The sequence below is a fragment of the Temnothorax americanus genome, unplaced genomic scaffold, assembly GCF_048541705.1.
Source record: "Temnothorax americanus isolate GAGA-0224 unplaced genomic scaffold, ASM4854170v1 Scaffold22, whole genome shotgun sequence".
NCBI classification, from domain to species: Eukaryota; Metazoa; Arthropoda; class Insecta; order Hymenoptera; family Formicidae; genus Temnothorax; species Temnothorax americanus.
In genome coordinates, this window is record NW_027509360.1 from 1,730,005 (window position 1) to 1,749,424 (window position 19,420).

The window sequence follows — 19,420 nt, forward strand, 5'->3', positions numbered from 1 at the left end:
CCTAGTCATGCGCCTGCGCATAAGCCTGCATCGTTTCACATTCGTTTTACGGATGTTTAATAACTGTCAAGGGAAAAGGATGCAACTCGAAGTATTTTTGAAATGTGCTAAAGTGATCTGTAGTGTTATTTTAAGCAAATATCTTTTTATTTGGAAATACCATGCAAGAATTTTTAACGTGTCATTTCTCGCTTCTGACATCACATTCCAAATTCCAATATAGCCGCGACGAGTACCCAGAAGCCTTAACTGCATGTAATATAACGCCAAACGTCAAAAAGGCGGATGTTCTTAAATTTACACAAGTACAGAATTATTAACCGATTTATAATAATACATTTTTACCGTGACTTAATTATTCTTGTAAATATCCAAAGAAGGTAATCTTTATATTTTATAAAAAAGAAAAAGAAAATTTGATATATTCTTTTTATATTACGCTCCTGCAAAAAGCAAGACTAACCTAAGCGAAAAGAAAACGCGGGAAATGAGTTTCTCTTATGTTCTTTTATATCATCTCTATGTGTCCCTCTCATTTCTTCAAAAGATACGCAAAAAGCAACAATAATGCAATCTTGTAAACACAAATGTTGCCTATATTACTGTTCAAAAAAGCCGACTGGCATCGGGACAAAGGCGTTATACGCGGTCTGATAAAGTAGCATTGAGCCGGTTATATAGCGAGCAACAGAGAGTGTTGTATCAGGAGAGAAGACCTCTCGGTGGTTTCTCCATGATACAGCAATAAACTTGGAATAGCTTGTTAGCCGGAGGCGTCCACTATAGCAATCGGGAAGACAGCCATCCCTTAACATCGAAATGCAAAACTTTAATTAAGGTGTAACACGGTTAAGTCAAGTGGCGAATTCCGGCCCCAAATTTGAATCTTATGACGTTGCTCGGAATGCAGATATTTTTGTCACAATTAAGAACATTGTCCGAAATCAACAGATTTCTTGAGAAACCTATATTTCTAAACATATATACCTGTGTGTGTGACACGATAAATTAAATTCGATTCCGTGTTACATTCTACATAAAAAGCATTATTGTCCCATCAGATATTGACTAAAAAATCCTCGTTTTTCTTTAGAATCTTCTCGCAATAAAAGATTAGAATTTATCTGCGTACTACTTAACGTGAAGATAGACCATGCAACAAAAAAAGAACGAGAGAAATGATATCTCGCGATGCAATGAAATTTTCTTCAACATATATGCGTCAACAATCAAGTCTTAATTCGATCACGCTGATAAGGATAGCGCGGTGCCACGCGGTGTCGCTCGGCTCGGGCCGAGCTAATACTAAATCAAACAATCCATCACCCTCGAATAACTCGGCTCTCCACGCGTCATGCGCTGTACAGACAGAGAGGAAGAGAGACGTTGTCTGTGAGGGCGCGCACGAATAAACGGGTGTCATGTTGTCTATATAGAGGACGAGCGCGAGGGTTGATAGAAGAAGAAGGAAAAGGTAGAGGAGGAGGAGGAGGAGAAGGAGGAGGAGAAGACAAGTAAGTTTCGTACTCTATCAGGAGAGAAGAGGCCACGGGGTTTCCCCGAGGCGGGTGCTGCGGCAAAGTTCGAATGGCTTGTTAGCCGGAGGGGTCCGCATCCGTAATCGAGGGGGCAGACTGGTTCGCGGGCGAAGGGGTATGGACTAGTTACATCACCGTGTAGCGTGCGCGCGACTGTAAGCTCCACCACCACCACCACGGTGAACCATAACTGACCCGTCACTAACTTGTCGGGATACCCAGCTACTGACGAGACGCTGATTCATAAATCAAATCGCGCGGCTCGGCTCGGCTTGGCTCGGCCCAGCTCAGCTTCGCTCAGCTCGGCTCAGTTCAGCGTGGCTGCGGTCACGCGAAGGTGCCAGCCGTACCGTTTAACGCTGCCACCGACTCTAATGCCGTTCGAGTTTAGTTTGGCTCGATGCGCGGCCGGATATCCGTATTTCGAGCACTCGACCCCTGGCAGGATGCACGCGGGGCCACGCGGACACAGAGGAATACAGATCGCGGGTACATGTACACGCAGAGGGCTCGCGAAATTTCGTTGTATCGAGCTCGCTCGCATTGCTCGGAGAGCAGAGTCCGGAATTAAATAGCCGAGAAGAACAATCAATTAAATTTTTACTGACTCGCCGTTACAGCTTATATTGGATTATGATATTAGTAGCAAAAAAACGTACATAATTGTTGATCGCGTAATGTCAAAAGTTAAAACACGTGTATAAAGAAAACGTGGAAAACTATAGCATTAAATCTTCTTTTTATAGTCTATGCATTAATAAATTACCATTACCTCTATTATTTTTTAAAACATTACTTATTCCTAAAAATGTAACATCACGATTTTTTAGATACTGCAAAGAATTGAAAACTTAAAACGCGAAATATAATTTTGCGAAAATCTAAAGTGCTAAAAACAACGCAAAGAAATAACTAAAAATCAAACTGATTGAATTTAAATCATATTCAAAAGTTATATACAGATCACATGTAAAAAAATTAAAAATAAGAGCAAAAAATGTAATATAATACGATATCACATTATAAAAATTAATTGTGTAAGATATAACTTTAATTCTTGTGAAAAATTATTATGATGTGTCGTGTATATGGTACTCTTTGCAACACATAACTAGATATATTTATTTAAATTTTTCATGCCAACGCATCTTGTTGGAAAGGTTACATAAAAGAGTTTACATCACACATTGTATTCTTACTCTTACAGCTGTAACCAAGCTGTCACCTCATAGTTTTCAAAGAAGTAATTTTGAGTTATACCGGTATGCAAACGGATGTCGTTATAGAAAAAAAAACGAGCGTAACCGCTTGTAAAACAGCTCATAAACAAGTTGCATTGTAAAACGCGTTCATTTCTGTGTTAGCTGTGCGCCAGCGACGGACGGAGTAAAATAGGGCTTCTTATGCACGTGGCGCGGTTCTCCCTCGGTTCTAACTTCACGTACAAAGTAAGACCGACGAAGATCGGCACCAGCGCACTAACTTTTTTAACGCGGTCGCGACTTCGAGGGGAGTTAAACGTCCTCCTTAGCAGGTAAACTTATTGGCTACACCGGCTACAAACAACGGAAGCGGCCACCGTGAAATAACGTTGTAACTAGGCTAAAGTCTTACTCTTTCTTGAGTATTTCGCGGAAAAGGGAGTCGACGCGAAACGCGCCAAAGATATAAAATAATCAAATTTAATCAAAATATCAACATTCTTAGAACTTAACTTTTTGATTGCACACGAGTATAAAACTATCCCACTCCATTTATCAAATAACGGATAAAATTAAGATATAGGTATGAAGAAAGAACAAAACTATTAAAAGTCTCTTCAATGTTGTAGCTCAACGCTATATAGCTAAATATAAGAGATACAAATTTCTTTATTACTGCGCATTTCGTAAAAAGCTTTTGTAAAATAATTTTCTTTATGGCACTTAACAAATGTCAGCGAAGATAAAAGGTTATATAAAAGTTATTTTCGTATTCCAGACTTGTGCAATTTCTGAAAATTTCTTGCGAAATACAAACGATTCCTGTGCTAGAACCTTACGTTTGTTGCATGCAACGAGACACGCACAAAACAGCACGAGATCTATCAGTGAAAGCAGACAACCAGGTAGCTTGCAACAAGCATTGTTGCAGACAGAACACGCACAGCAGTAGGCAAAGCAGTTTGTCAGGGATCCAACAACATTCTGTGAATTTAGGGCTTGCTTTACATGTTACTTCACACACACAGATTGTAGATTTTAGATTCACCATAGAATTTTGTAATCAGAAGTTTCTGTATTTTAGATCATATTATATTCATTTATTTTTCGTGCAATGATAAATCTGCAAAAAACTTCGTATCGCAAGGCAGCACACGAAGAAGCCGACAACAATGTACGCTCCATATGTCATGTTTGTGCACGAGACTTCAGTTTCGCATCCCGAATGTCGCGGGAACGCGCGAACGACGTGATGCAATGAATAAGTGAGTCCCTGGCGGTGACGTGAAATTTTGTCTCGGAGCCTTTTCATTTCCAAGTTTCCGTTCGTCGCGGCCGGAAATAAACTTTTTACCAGTGACGACAACGCCTCGGGGTTTCCAAGCGTTCTACGAATATAGACGTACGAACGTCCGTTAAATACATTTTTCATCGACGTCGGGATAGCGAGAATGACTGACGAAAGAACTGGCGTTCCGTTCTACCACGATAAGAGAAAATTTCACGTCGAACAATTGGATAAATTACGAAGCGTTTCGTACATATATCTTGCTCGGCTAATCCGTTTGTGATAAGTGGAACGAGAGAGAAACAGAAAGAGAGCCGAACCCCTTTTTATTTAACTAAAGTTTCATCAAACGTTAACTTTGCTCGCGATCTTGAAAGTTTCAACATTGAGACTTTCAATGTAAATCTTGATGAACAGAAGTTAAGATCAACTTAATTGTTTTTTGAGCGCCCTATTTTCCGAGCTACCCGTAAAAAGTGGACGCGTGAATATGGACGCGTTATCAGGAACTTTGAGCTCTTATTTTAAGAACTATATATATATATCCTGTTAGGGAATCTCCGAGTTCAAATAACGAACAACCTGCAAGTGTGGACGGATAAACGTATCCGCATCTGATAGAGCTCCACTAGGTCTCGAGACGTGTTCGTTTTCGCGCTTCCTGTTTCCTAACAAAAATAAAGATTTTACGTGCCATGGCTTCGAGCTACCATACCACCAGCTGCATATACTGGGTGAGCAGCCAAGCATGCGTTGGATGCCTCTCCTTACGTTGGCTTTGAAACTCGAGCGAATGACAATTCTTAGACGTGGGATCAAAAATATCGCGAGTATAAGCATTGAAATCTGATAAAATGTATGCGTATCTTGTATGAGGGTTTTTCAGAATAAATTTAAAACGTCACGGAAGCACAAGAGAAAAGATTTTCTTACGAAAACATTTATAGCGCGGAATGTAAGGTTATACAATAAAATAAAAAAAAAGCATAAAGAAAAGAAACAATTTCATTTTTGTGTTATTTTGGGACAGTTATGTAATGCAAGGTGTTTCGCGAGCGATCGCTTCAGCGATAGCCCGCGCCTTGAAACGATCCTATACTTCTAAGAAATAACACACGAGCACCTCGAAATAACGTTGTACGTTTGACAAACACTTGAGAAATTTCTTTGAAACTTCGATCAAGCTGTTCTCGATACGAAGCAAGTTCTGAAGTTTTGATCGGCGAAAACGCAAGGTTTACGGCGTGAGAAAATGTAACGAAGTTATCATATATCGATTGCCTCGTTGGAAACAAAGGAATGCTGAGAAGTTGGGCAAATATAAAAAATAATTAGTATGTTCAACAATCTTGTGATATATAAACAACTTATGAACACGTAATAATTAGGAAATGATAAGTATCACGGTTCTATCTTTGAAAAATATATAATACGTTTCATACGTATAGTTACAGAAATAAGTCTCAATAACCACGTATATGCATATATTAAAGTATAAAAATTATCAGGAACCGGAAATTTATTTCGAAAGCCCTCCGTAAAAGACCTATCCCAGATTCGAAATCAACCTCTATTTGCGAAGAGAGTGTTAAACAGTGGCGTTCGCGTAGCAGAGAGATTGTATTGTGAATTTTCGCCCAGCGGCAAAGGATTTGTCAAGATTACAGAAGTGGTAGAAATCGCGCAAATAAGAGACAGCGCTGTTGAAATTATCCGCCCGCGCGATTCTCAGTCTGTTAGATAGTTAGATCAAAGTTATTTCCAATATATACCGCGTACATATATCCCGCGCGGTTACAAACTAGTTCATAAATATACACGGGCCGGGCAACGGAACGAGCGGGCTCCCTAAATTACTTTTACATCGCACGCTTTGGAACGAACGGTTCCAACCAGCTAACAGAGAAATAACGCCAACCCGCTTGACAAAAAGTTTCGAAATCCCTTTGAAGTTACGGGACAGGGAAGCTTTTCGGCGAGTAGAGCGTAATGGAAACTTCGGACCTCTACACCGAAACGCGTAGACCTAAACAAGTTTCTCCGGAAGAGTAGATTCGCGCACCCGCTTACTCGTCCCCGACGCATCTTCGCGCAAATATGGGCGTCTGGGGATGCCCAGAGACGAAGTTCTATTAATTAAAAGCCGAGATGCGTTGATTATAAGTTCGCTCTTTCCACGTTTTAAATTGCCCCTCATTATACGCTTGCGCTGCGAGCTGGATATATAATTCACGGAGAATGACTTTCCGCAGGTAGCAGGATACGCAATTTCGTCTGAAATAATCGCGGTTGCTTCGGTAGATTCGCCTCGTGCGAATTGCAGTTTCTCTAAGCTGAGAGAAAGAGAGAGACAGAGTGAGAGAGAAGCGTATTTGTAATATCCAATGTACGAAACTACCATTTGTAGAAGTATAATGCACAGAGTTGGCGCGAAACGACAGAAACTTCCCATTCTACGCAATAACGACAGTTGAAATTAACGCTCATTTAACCCCCTCCGAACACTGCAGAAATACAATCGTCAAACGCACTACAAAATAATTCCAACAACAGTTTAACCATTTTTCTAGCCGGTTAGAATGCAAATAATGGGGTCATGCAGCGAGCAAAAATATCCATTGAATTTTTCAGGAACTATAGGCGGGAAACAATCAATAGTCACAAATAAATTATAAAAATGCACAGCGTTCTCTTTCGCTATTTTCCAATTAAAGCATAAATTCTGTTCTTCATAACATTTTATGTATGCAACTAATTCAAATGCTGCTAAATATATAAAACTATACTTATATAAATATATATATATATATATATATATATAATAAATAATTTTCTTCTAGCCCCTATTTCTTTATTTTAATATACTATTTTCCTCCTTTTACGGTTATTTATTATCTACGTTTTGCTTAAGCTTGAACGGGTAAAGAACGCCGCGGATAAAAGATAACACGTTAGGGACCATCGCCGTTGGTTGGTGTTACGTAGAAGCTATTTACAGAGGCTAAATAAATTAAAGAGAAGAACCGCCACATGCGCCATGCATTACCGCTTTCTTAATCCTAAATTCTCAATGCGCAACCCCATTCGAAGCTCGGTCGTGTACGAGCAGAAATTCTTATCAAGCACCCGGAATCCTGACGGACACGGGCGAAAAATCGCATGTGAACAGGGAACGGATGTGTTTACGATTCCGCCGAGATCCTCCGATGGGGCTCACTGTTGACGCAGCGCGGTTGACATTCGGCTCCCGCCGGAGAAAGAGAGACCCGACGCGAGAGAATTGCTCGTGCAAACAGGACCGGGTTTGTCGAAGGCGAAGGAACCGCAGGTGGAAGTTCGTAAAAAGAACAGCGAAGGAGACACGAGATCGCGCGCGCAGTGAAAAAACACACGCGTTCCCTCGGCGACGCCTCGAGTGTTCTCGTAGTTGCGAACGGAATAAGTAATACGAGCTGCGACAGGAGATTTAGCATGAAGCTTCTTCTTCGTATACAACCTCATTACGTACCGAGGACGTATTTTTGGGGCTGAGCCGACGTAACAACGCCATAAATTACAGCAATCGCTCAGTTACCTTTCTCCTTTCCCCTAGCTGTCAGTCGTTCGTTTTCACGTGTCCTTGAGAAAGAATGTGGATGTGACAGATGAAATGATTCGGCAACGTTTTTCTCTTCGGTGAAATGTTGTCATAAAAATATGTAGTGTTACATTTTTTAATTACGTAATGAATAATTATTTCGTGTCAAAAATGTATGCTTTGTGTCTTCCTAAAATATCAATAAACTCTTCTTTAAGCTCGACAATTTTTAATTAATATACATTATTTCTCATAAAAAAAGCCTCATATTTTATAGTGATATTTGTACAAAAATTTATTACACATTTCTAAATTAAATTTAACCCGCGTTTAAAATATAATTTTGATCCTCTAATATTTTTAACATATTATACATAGTAAAGTCTTCTAAACTCGTATTATTGACAAAAACAAGATTGCGAAATTAATTTTGTGTGTCTGCAATGTATAAGTAAAAACTGCTTAAATTACGTATATTAGTTCAAATTTTCCCACGGGCAAATTTTCCTAGTAGCAGACCGCGGTTCAGGATCGTGATAATTTTTGATAATATTCAACTTCTATAATGAAATGCAGTTCGAGAATTATTTGAATTTCGTTAACAGAGATTTTCATTTAAAATTAAGGCTTTTTAGCAGCACGGAACAAAAATTTCAAATGCTGCTCTGTCGAATGGAAATTAAATAACACGTCGTCGATGATAACAGCGCAAACATTAGCGTGGGATATCATAAAACGACAAAAAGCACAGCAACGCTGATTGGCAGAGATTCTCGTTCAACGATACGGTAAAAATATGGTCCGTTAAAACTTAAAACACGCAATATCAAGTAAAAGTTAGGATTTCGTTGGGCCGTACCTCGTAAAAGAAATTCCCACTTTTAACATAAAAAATCCACGCAACATTTCGCCAAAAGTGTCGAAACGCGCGTAACAATATATCGTTTCGCACAATACTGCAGTTTTAAATTCTCAAACCATGCACGTATCCCCATTGTTTCCGTCCTCTGATTTCTCACAATATTCCAATCAATATTTGGGTTTACAATTCCGTTTGTCAAGCGATTCGACGAACGGCGTGTTGGTCGAAATTTCGTTGCGAGCTTAAAAATTTGGGAGAATTTATTTCGCCATAAATCAATTTCGGAATTATCCGATGAACGCACATCAGCTTTCGCTGATAAATCCGGTTAAGCCCGTCCCCCTTTATATTGAAAACTGAAATAATAATGCATTTTGCGAATACGATATACGTATTTCTGTCCCCCTCGGAATTCATTACAAAACTGATAAAGTATATCGCGCCGAACTCCCACTGACGTACGTCAAGAAACGCAATTAGAAGATTAGAACGGGAGTAAACCGCGGTACGACCGAGTTTCACTTTCGTGTAGTACTATGTGGATGTGTATGTATATGCACTGAGTACGCCACCGAAATTTCCGGGCTGTCAATGAAACTGCAGCTGCAATTTACGTCATCAACGACATTTGTGGTAAACCGCATGCGCAAATTTTGATATATTGCGCGCATCATTATCTTTCAGATGCGAAAATAATAGAAAAGACAAAACCAAAACGACATATTATATCAAAAATATTGGATTATTTCCTCACCCGCCTGTCGTGTGACGATATAAGAAGTGAGCGTTCTCGTTATGGCAAATACTAAATATCAATATTAACTAAATATTATATAACTAAATATTGCATTAATTAAATATTTCCATGGCACATTTCAAAGTGTAACATAAATATAATAAAATGTATACTTTTTAGGTTTTTAGTTCTTGCGATATTAGTAATTGTTACATAATCGTCAGGTGTCTCGCACATAACAAAAAAAAAAATACAAAATAATAATAATTATATTTTTTAAGTTTATATAATTGTGAAAAGAAAATTATATTATCATATTTAGAAGGAGATAAACACATAATAAACATAAATAAAAAATATCTCTGTCAGAAGTGATATATATATAGAGATATAAACTTTTTTTCGCAATATTTTTTCTCAATGAACGGAAGATTGCAAGCGAAGATTTCTTTTGAAACTATTTATTGCGCTAAATGAGAAATCCTGCTCTTCTTAAGATAATCTTCTTAAGATAAATATACTTGACGATCTCCTCCTGTGAAGCAGAGATGAACGATGTTCGTCAATTGTTATATAATGTTCTCATACTCTTCATATCCAAATCTGGGTTAATGGAAAAATATCAAAGTATTGGAAACGCGAAGTTTTTACCTGCCAGCTGAACGTGCAGAGAACAGTCTTTATTTACAAACTGATTGAAGAATTAAGAAATAGAGCGCGTCACACGGTCCGGAAAAATATTAAATCATAAGATATAATTGCCTGTCCGAGATGGAAAGTTTCCGACGATCCATAACAATTATTACCGTACATAAGATAATAGATTGACACGTATATAAGATCGTAGATTATTCCGGGAACCTGCTAGTCAACGTCACTCTAGTGCCAAATACGCAGCTAATTTGGAAACATGGACTTGCCATATCAATCTCACCGGAGGAGAGACCAGCTTTGTTGATGTATATTACATCCAGATGGTATAGAGTGGCCTGTCATAACGCATTCCGTATTTCGAATATTCCAGGACCATCAGGTTATGACAATTGCCAATTTTTCACTGATTGATTTATCTCTTATTAAAGACATTCTCTTAATATACTATATATTATATCTCGTTTCTATTTATTTATGTATTGTTACCCATTTATAACATATGCGGAAATAAATTCAAATAATGTCTGTATAACAATTAATTCCATCAAATATTAAATTCATCGTTTATAACATTAATTTATTAATTAATGCGTCTCTGCGGAACGTTCTACTATTCAATGCACACAGCTTTAATAGGGAGTAAGCTTGGAGCATTGAGTTAATCTCGAGATAATGAAGATACTATCTAGAATCACTCTACGGCTAATCTGAACCTGATCGCAAGCTGCATGCGCGCAAGCTTGAGCTCGAGAGAGAGAGAGAAGGGGGAGGGAGGAAGGGAGGAAGAGAGAGGGAGAGACTATTATTAGTAAACCGATTAAAAATCAGAAAGACTAATTAAACGGATATTTAATTAAAACTATGAAGCATCCTGATGAAAGATCCCGATCAGTTTGACTCATGTGTTTTTTAAATAAAAATGCCGGATATCAACTGAACTGTTTCAATGGCGTGCTTGATTACCTTCTATCTCACTATACTCATTGACTTCAATCGAAAGGATATACAACCATTTGCGAACAACCGTCTACTCTGATCCTTAATATCTAAGTAAACTATAAATTAATGTCCTTTTCTTTTGAAGTATAAGAATGAAACTAATTATCACAGATCACTACGACGAAATAAAATTACGAAGATAATGATAATAAAATCAGTATAATCTAAACCTTGATTTTTCTTATCCCCGCTTATCAAAGCACTTTTTCATATAATTTGAGAGATTACTTTTATTACCTAAAGAAATGGCCGTGATTCCTCTTTCTCCTCCATTCCACCTTCATTTTTCTTATCTTTATTCGAAAAATTAACGAAAGAATGATTATTCTAGAAAGGAGAGACGCCGATAACTTTCTTATTATGATATATTATCATGTTCGACTATGCTTTTTAAATTAAGCACAGTCTACTATTTTGCAGTCTTTTTTCAATATATTATAGCAAACATTACTTCATTTTTCATGTCGTCTGAACCTGTATATACATGCACACACGCATTGCAAACTTCTAAGCTAAATGGACAATATTTGCGTGACTATCAGACTCCAGCGGCCTTTATACAGATATTAAATTAGAAACAGCGTCATATTCCATAGGGCTTAGAGAATCATGGAAACTCACGTCAGTGCCAACCGACCGCAGGCGAATATTCTGTAACGTAGATCCGCGCAGGAACAAAATTATGAATAAAATAGCCGGACCGGAGGGCGCGCATATAATCGGGAACTATTTCACCGTTCACACGGTATCGTTTCGCTCGATCGACACGTACATAGCGACAGTAATACGAGTGGCGTATATATCCAACGACAATAGTAATCGCTATCGCGACGATGGGACTCGGCCTCTCGTCGACCGGGAGTTATATACGTGTCGCATAAAACGACGCTCGCGTTGAAAGGAGGATCAATTTAACGATCGCACAGTTCCGGTTCTCACAGGAAGAGGCGCCGCGAGTCGAATGACGAAAGAAGAGCTCGCCTTTATACAACGGTTTACGCATATCTTTATCTTTATGATTACGTTCGCGTAAAATCGGGGTTTAATATAAAGCAAGCAGGACTTCCTAGAGCGGATCTTATACCGTGCACTCTTGGGCACATCCATCTTGGAAGGCCATGCGAAAGGAGCGTGAGGGAAAGCAAGAGAGATGGCTTGTATAGCTGAAAGAAGAGCCCGAATGCATTAACTTAAATATCTCGAGCATAACTCGGACTCCAAGTCTCGGTTAACACACAAGGTTCTCCTAGCCTTCAGTCGTCTCAAAGTTTTGACTAATAAGAGCCTTCACACGCTTCTTTACGTCAGTTATTTGCAGCAACTGTTTTGGCATAATCAGAATTTAATGTTATAAATCTTTCAAGAAATATTTTTAATAAATTTTAATAAAAATATTCTTCATGTATGTCACCGTTGCGTTAGTAAAGAATACCTATTATAACTAGTGAATTTATGCTTTTTTTTTTATTTTATAATCATATAAATAAATTATAAAGATAATGATATCGAAATAATAACTGCGATTCGCGTTATACGTTTCATCCATCTTTAGAAAAAAAAATGAAATTCAGCAATACTCTAATTTTTTTCAAGCGAATTGCGAATAATACACGCGGAATTTCAACGAATGCGTTTAGGATGTCGCATTCGACAACCAGGCGACTTCGAAGGCGGGACGAATGTGATTGATCTATACGAGTTTGCAGATCCGGCGATTTTTCCGGGCAGTTATGAATGCGATTCGAGACTTCCCGAAGGGAATAAAAGCGCAACGGAAGGAAACGCACAAATCACCGAGTATCTCCTGAGTATCTAGGACGGAGAATCGCGAGCATTCATAACGCAACGAAGGTGCAGTTCGCGCCACTTACAGAACGACGATAACTTTGTCACCCATGCAGGGTGCCTCGTGGCGGTTCTGTATTATTCGTACCCTGGGCGCGCGTATCTGTCGGCTGCGATAAATATTGCAAACCCATCAGATTCCTAGCGCCTGGGGGACCGAACATTAAAGTAAACTTCGTTGAACACATTCGAATTCATAACTGAAGTTTCCATCTTAGAAAAATAGGGAAATATAGTTGAAATAGAAAAATCTAACATGTAATTCTTAATATCGTAATTTATGTACTTTCTAAATTTCTTGGAGTGGGAATACTGCCACTCCAGTGAGATTTCACTCTTTTGGAGTAAGATTTCACTCTTTTGGAGTGAAATCTCACTGGAGTGGCAGTATTCCCACTCCAAGAAATAATCACGTGCATGGTCTCAGTATTAGTATAACAATAATTAATATTTTCTGAATCAAGCTTCGTTTTAATGAGAATAATATTTAATATAAATTGTAAATAATTAATAATTAAATTTATATAAAGATTAAATATGTCTTGATGTGTAAAAATTAATCGACCTGTCAAAACTAGATGAAACTGGCGCATGACAATTTTTTATGTAAGAATGATTCTATTAAAGCAATACCTTGTAACGAAATTACGAACTTTATACTACGACAGACATGTTGCTACAATTAAGAGCTATCTTTCTTATCCAATTTTTGCGGGCGTTCCTTATTCATGTATATTCCCTCCCAACTTGAATGTTTCAACGCCGTCGTAAATAAGCGAGATAATTTATCCTGCACTCGGAACGTTCTAAGCACTTGCTACGAGCAGTTGAAAAAAGGTGGCGCATATACTTGATGTACTATATACTGTGTCCGAGGCGCAATAAGAGCCGTAATGCCCGACGCCATAATTCCGCCGTTAAATGGCCGGCCAACGTCCGACGCCGTGAAAGCGCGACAGGTCGATCGTTCGCGTGACCGGCTTGATCGGCATCCGTTATTGTGCGTCATGAAAAAATCGGGTCCCTTGGGCTCTCCCTTTCACAGTGACTCATTATGAATATCAATCAATCTGTGTCATTCGATCCGTTATCATCGCGATGTCGTGAAAGTAATCTCAAATGCGCACGAGTTAATAGTCAAGAAAAAGCGACAATAACTATAATAGCTTTTAGTTTGGATTGTAAAGACTTAAGCAACAAACATGTTTTAAAATATCTCAGATACATGACCAAAAAATTAGATCAAAAAGTTCTGAGATGCGATTATCGAATAACAGATTATCTCAAATAGACATAAAATATATACAATAAATTTAATTAGTTATTTTAGTTTGACCTATTAGCATATATTAGTAGCACTTACATATTGTTAAAAATGTAAAAGCATTTTAAATGATATTATACAAATAAAAAAATATAACAGATAATAAATTTAAAAAATTCAATTTTTTACGAACATCCTTAAGTTTTCATTAATTGATCAAATAATGCCCGATTGATCAAATAAATCGCTCTGTAGTGCGATCGTTAATAATGGTATCAATAATATAAACTATTTTATCAATCAATGAAAATCAATTCTTTTAAGTACTATCGGCTTATTCCCATCTAATCTTCTAATGCCTAAAAAGAGGACAAAAGGAAGAGAATAAAAGTAAGAAAGTTAAGAAACGGGGATGCTGAATGCAGCAGGAAGGAGCGACTTTATCTACAATTCTCGATACGCGGAACGAATCGGCAGCGAACGATTCTTCATTTCCTCCTCTTTTGTGTCGCCGCTATACGATCTCGTTAATTAGAACCGTTGCTACCGGAGCTCGCTTCGGATCCTCGTTAGCCCTTTTTTCCCCTCCTCTCCCCAATAGAAAGACAATTGTTTCTCAGGCTTCTCATTGTTATCTCTTATCGACGAATGGTGAAAACGCTGCCTTGAGAAAGTCACAGCAGCGTGTAATAGAGATTAATCATTCCCGTTTATACCGCCGTTTTTGTTGCTGCAATTCTCTTCGGAAGAGAGACTAGCGGATGTTACTTTCATTATTCTGATGAAAGGAGTAATGGGATCTGAATCAACGTCAAAGTTGTCAATAAACAGTAAGAATCGCGCGGCATTAGGATTAGCAAGAATTCCCTATCTTTTTATGTAAAATAACGTAGCAGATTTGTTATTTCCATAACAACGACGTTTGCTTCATATTCTCGGACAATTTCGGTTGCATGTCCTACGAAACGTGTCACTGCATGTATGGAGGGGAAACATTATTTCGTGTTAGGGTTTATTTACTTTCTCGAACTCCAACAGCTGGGATGTATGTGATGATAAAGTTCATGTAACGCGAGTAAAACGTATCGAAGTTTGATTACTCGGATCACGGATCACGGGGGAACGAGCTGAAGTTACACGTCAAAATTTGTGTCTGTCGTCAAGCAACTTTCGGCATTTAACGGCACACCCGGTATATACTTGTAAAGAGCGTTTACCTGTTATTAGCCGCCGCGCCGCTGCTCTTCGAGAGTACGTATGCATGCCTTCCGTTCATATACGACTGGAGGAGTCTGGAAACAGAACAGAATGCGGGTGTAATTACGATTAGCGCCACGCTAATTACCATCTAATTGCCTAATTACGGTCGAGTGCTATCTATTTTCAAGCTGAGACAGATTAACTTATTATCGGAAAGGTAATAAGAAACTTCATGGCACTTGTGCAGGAGTATCCATTAAGTGCGCTCGAAAAGATTTAATTGTTTTCTTACTATACTTATATATTGAACGTCGAATTAACAAATAAACACATAGTACAGGTATTATTGCGTCGCATTTAAATGCAATTTCTTTTATACGGATTTGAAGTCGACATATGCTTCGTGTTTCAGCTTATTTTCACTTAATTTGGTATTAAAATTTAATTACGTTAATCCTGTAATTAATTGTACATACATAAATTAATCATAACGCACAATATCGCGAAAGCTACGTGGAATATACATGTGCAAACATAGTTCAAACAAGCCCAGCGTAAATCTTCACGCGCGCGTAATATAAATCAATCACCGCGAAACACGGGATAACAAAACAAAAAGATTAGTATGCAAAATATTAGCGGGAAATTGTCACGAACTCGATTACAATCTGCTCCGCGCCGGAGATCGATAATCGTGTAACCAATTCCGGCTCCACAATGTGGTCCCTCGGACCTCGGACCATACACGGGATCTTATACATCTCGGACGAAAAGTAAAGCGGACAGTTTGCCCAGAAGCTTATTATGCGCGCACGGCCAATAATAGGCGGTGTGTCAAACGCAATGTGTACCAAGGTGATGCAAGGCCGACATTGTATACCTGGCCGCGTCATGTAGTTCCAGCACAAATTCGGACAATTGTATATCGGTCGTGAAACTCGCGGTCCCGCGACGTCGCACGGCACTGGCAATTTTGCCGTCGCTAAAGTTCTGACCGCCTTTATACCAGTTACAAAATGAGGTTAAGATAGAATCGACGATCGTTGCCACTATTGTCTTTGCGTACTCACGGTTTGAAACGATTTTCGTGCGCACTTGTTATCGCTCGACGCTATACGAATGCGAACCGCGAGCGCGCAACAGCGTCGACGGCAAGCGCGCTCACCCCGTTTGTAATTAGCACCAAACGCGGCGTATATAATAGTTTCGGTCCGCGCGAAATAAACGTTTGAACGTGTTATCTCAAAAAGCGTCCTAAGCAATGAATGCTTTTGGACAACTAAGAAAGAAATTGCACTGCGTTCGACATAAAAATTCTTGGAAACTTATTGTTCAAAATATTCAACTATATTAAAAGTAGAATGTCCTATGACGGCATTTTAACATGCATATGGAAAATGTTATTCGACTACTTGATTCATTCTAAAATGAAATTCGACATTACAAATTTTCATGAAATATACAACAGTTAAATATAAGTTCATAATACTAGAATATAATAACATTTCCGTCAACGATGTATATCAAAAAAAAAAGTATCGTAAACATGTTTATTAAATATCATAATTCAATCAAACTTTCCATGGTATAGAGCCTTTCAAAATTGTTAAATTCTGTTTGATTATTTTTCAATTAAATTTTATAACATGCGTGATATCTATTTATATGTACACTAATAGACATTTTACCGTGCGAATAATCTTTGGATTGTACATAAATCACCTGAAATATATATAGATATATCGACGAAAAGAAGCCGGCCTCATCGCTACGTAAAAAAGGAGTGCACAGATGGTCGACATCGTAAAATTCTCAGCAGAAAACGCGCTTTTGATATATCACGTGTAAAATGTGATGCTTATTTTGAAAACTTCCTTATTAGCATCGTAATTTGCGGCTGTACATAAAACGTCAAGGGCGCTACGTCTAATTAATACGTGATGTGGAACAAATGTTTACAGTGTAATAAAGTCGGTAACGTGCCAGACATGCCTGGTTAACGTAGATTAGAATTTATCGTGTAATGCTAAAATATATAGCGTTACGCTGTGGTTGTGCAAATAAAATAACAAAAATAGCTATATTAATCGACGAGATAAAAAAAGTTAAATTGCGTAGTGATGTTTATTAATAAAATAAAATTTCAATAACACACAGGAACTTTGTTTTTAAAATTTTTCATTTTTAGTTACGCTATTAATTTCATTGGAAAGATAGTTTCAGCTTTTATTATATCACCTCGTTAATAATAATTCAAGAAATAAACGTGTTAAAGAATAAAAGGAAAAAAAGGTTTAGATGTTATTTTATTCCGTTACTTATTCTCGTTTATTTAAAACTCTACTTTAAAATGGTATGTTTATTACTTTAAGAGAATTTGATTTAACTTGTTTAAAAAATTCAAACATATGAGAGCAGTTTATTATATATAAATCTTTCAGGTAGCTCTTTATTTAACGATCAAAATATTAGTAACAGAATTCAGTACGTAAATATATTATTTGTAAATGTTTTAGAACTGTAGCATACATTCTCATAAATGGAGAGTATATACATATATTCAAAATCCAACAGAGAGTAACATAGCATTATATATCTAAGGAAGATTGACTTGATTGAAACATTAGATTGGCTTTCCGAAATTAATAAAGTTCAGAAGATTGAATAACGAATAACATAAATGACACTGTCGATAAGACGAACTGATTTCGAGCGTTAATTCCTAACGGGATACAATCACAACGCCGTTTCCGTTTTCGGAGTCAATCCAAATCGAACCTTACGCATTTGTCCGTGTTCTATCGAGACATCGACGAACACGTTCATTAACATGCAACGATACCCGCGTCTATTTAGTCACGTAGTGACGTTTAACAGTCCGACATGTCTGGCCATACGTCGGCATTCACCACAACTTTCTCTTAATACACATTTGCTTAATTTATTGTAGCTAAACTCATGGATAACATATGTAAACTGAAGATTCTAGGATATTCAACGCGAAATCTATCAAGTTTTACATCACTATTTCAGTTTCTATATTTAGTAGAAACATTTTTGTCAACATTCATTAAATTATTAATTTCCATCGTGCAACTGGTTCGCTATTCTGAAAGATAGACAGATTAATTTATTAATTAATGTCACTTAATTATAATCTCATTAGTTAATCATTCTGTTATTAAATATAATCTTTCTTTAAATTTTAATAATAGCTGCGTCTCTCCAGGCGAGAATTTGTCGGTTATTTATATCCATTATTGATCTACATATTTTAGCTATGCCACGATAATTATGATAATTGCAATACTTCTATTCTATTTAGGTTTTTAATCACGCATTTTTTACAAAAAATATATTATTTTATCTTTATACGGGATACAAATAAGTTATTATTTATTAAAAATGATCTCTGAATTTTTTTTTTTTTGCATTAGTTTTTCAAAATTTATATTAATTTTAAGCCCAGTTATATGTTGTATTTGCTTCGTTCTAATATTCATCGTTATTATTTTTAATAATGTCTATGCAGCCGAAATATCACTGAATTTGTATCACTTTTTGAACCAACAAATCGCATGGTTTTTATTGAAAAAGAATTAAATACCTTTTATATTAGATTTGACATAGAGCACTCGATGTGCGTTTTACATAAAAGCCGTCCACTCGATCCTCTCTTTCAGCCTCATCTGATATCCTAAATGCGAAATCCGAGATTAATCCGGTGGCGCTGACAAAATTCGCGGATTAAATCGCTTCGATCCGGTAATCGGAAAGTGACGAGGAGATATTCGACTGGCGCCGCGAGATTTAATGGACAGACGTCATATATCGTGCAAAAAATGCGTGCGTCGGACTAATGCCCCGTTGTAATCTGAGATTTGAAAACGACAGGAACAGAGGTTTGAAAGAGAGAAATGTAGACGGAACGGTATAAACTTATAAGTCGCGACGCTGTCAGAACAATATAAATGCATTAAAAGCTATACATTAGTTCACCTGTAAAATCTATATATATTTAAGAGGATCAAGTATATATCATGTCTTAAAGACACTTCGAATAATTAACCATGACAAATACTAGAAATAAGCACTAAGTGGCTGCTTTTCTTTTCCCCCTTTCCGTCTCACGATTATCATTAATAGAATTAACAGAATTATCATTAACAAAACCATTAACAAAATTTGTATGAATTGTATGAACAAATCCTCGAGAGATGCAGCTTTATATAATAAGAAAATACTTTAAGTCTAA

At 37.4% G+C, this 19,420-nt stretch overlaps 1 protein-coding gene and 1 long non-coding RNA gene across 16 annotated transcripts in view; one reads left to right on the plus strand and one right to left on the minus strand.

Moving 5' to 3' along the window:
• LOC143898161 (uncharacterized) overlaps window positions 1-19,420 on the minus strand; it is a 277,565-nt gene that overhangs the window by 209,484 nt on the left and 48,661 nt on the right. For all 5 annotated transcript variants that reach the window (XR_013257125.1, XR_013257127.1, XR_013257128.1 and 2 more), the window contains one exon: window positions 15,183-15,257. This is a non-coding gene — a long non-coding RNA (uncharacterized LOC143898161). The remainder of the gene's footprint in view (window positions 1-15,182; window positions 15,258-19,420) is intronic.
• Window positions 1-19,420, plus strand: part of Mp (collagen XV/XVIII-type protein multiplexin) — a 229,525-nt gene that overhangs the window by 164,238 nt on the left and 45,867 nt on the right. The gene's annotated exons all lie outside the window — the stretch shown is intronic.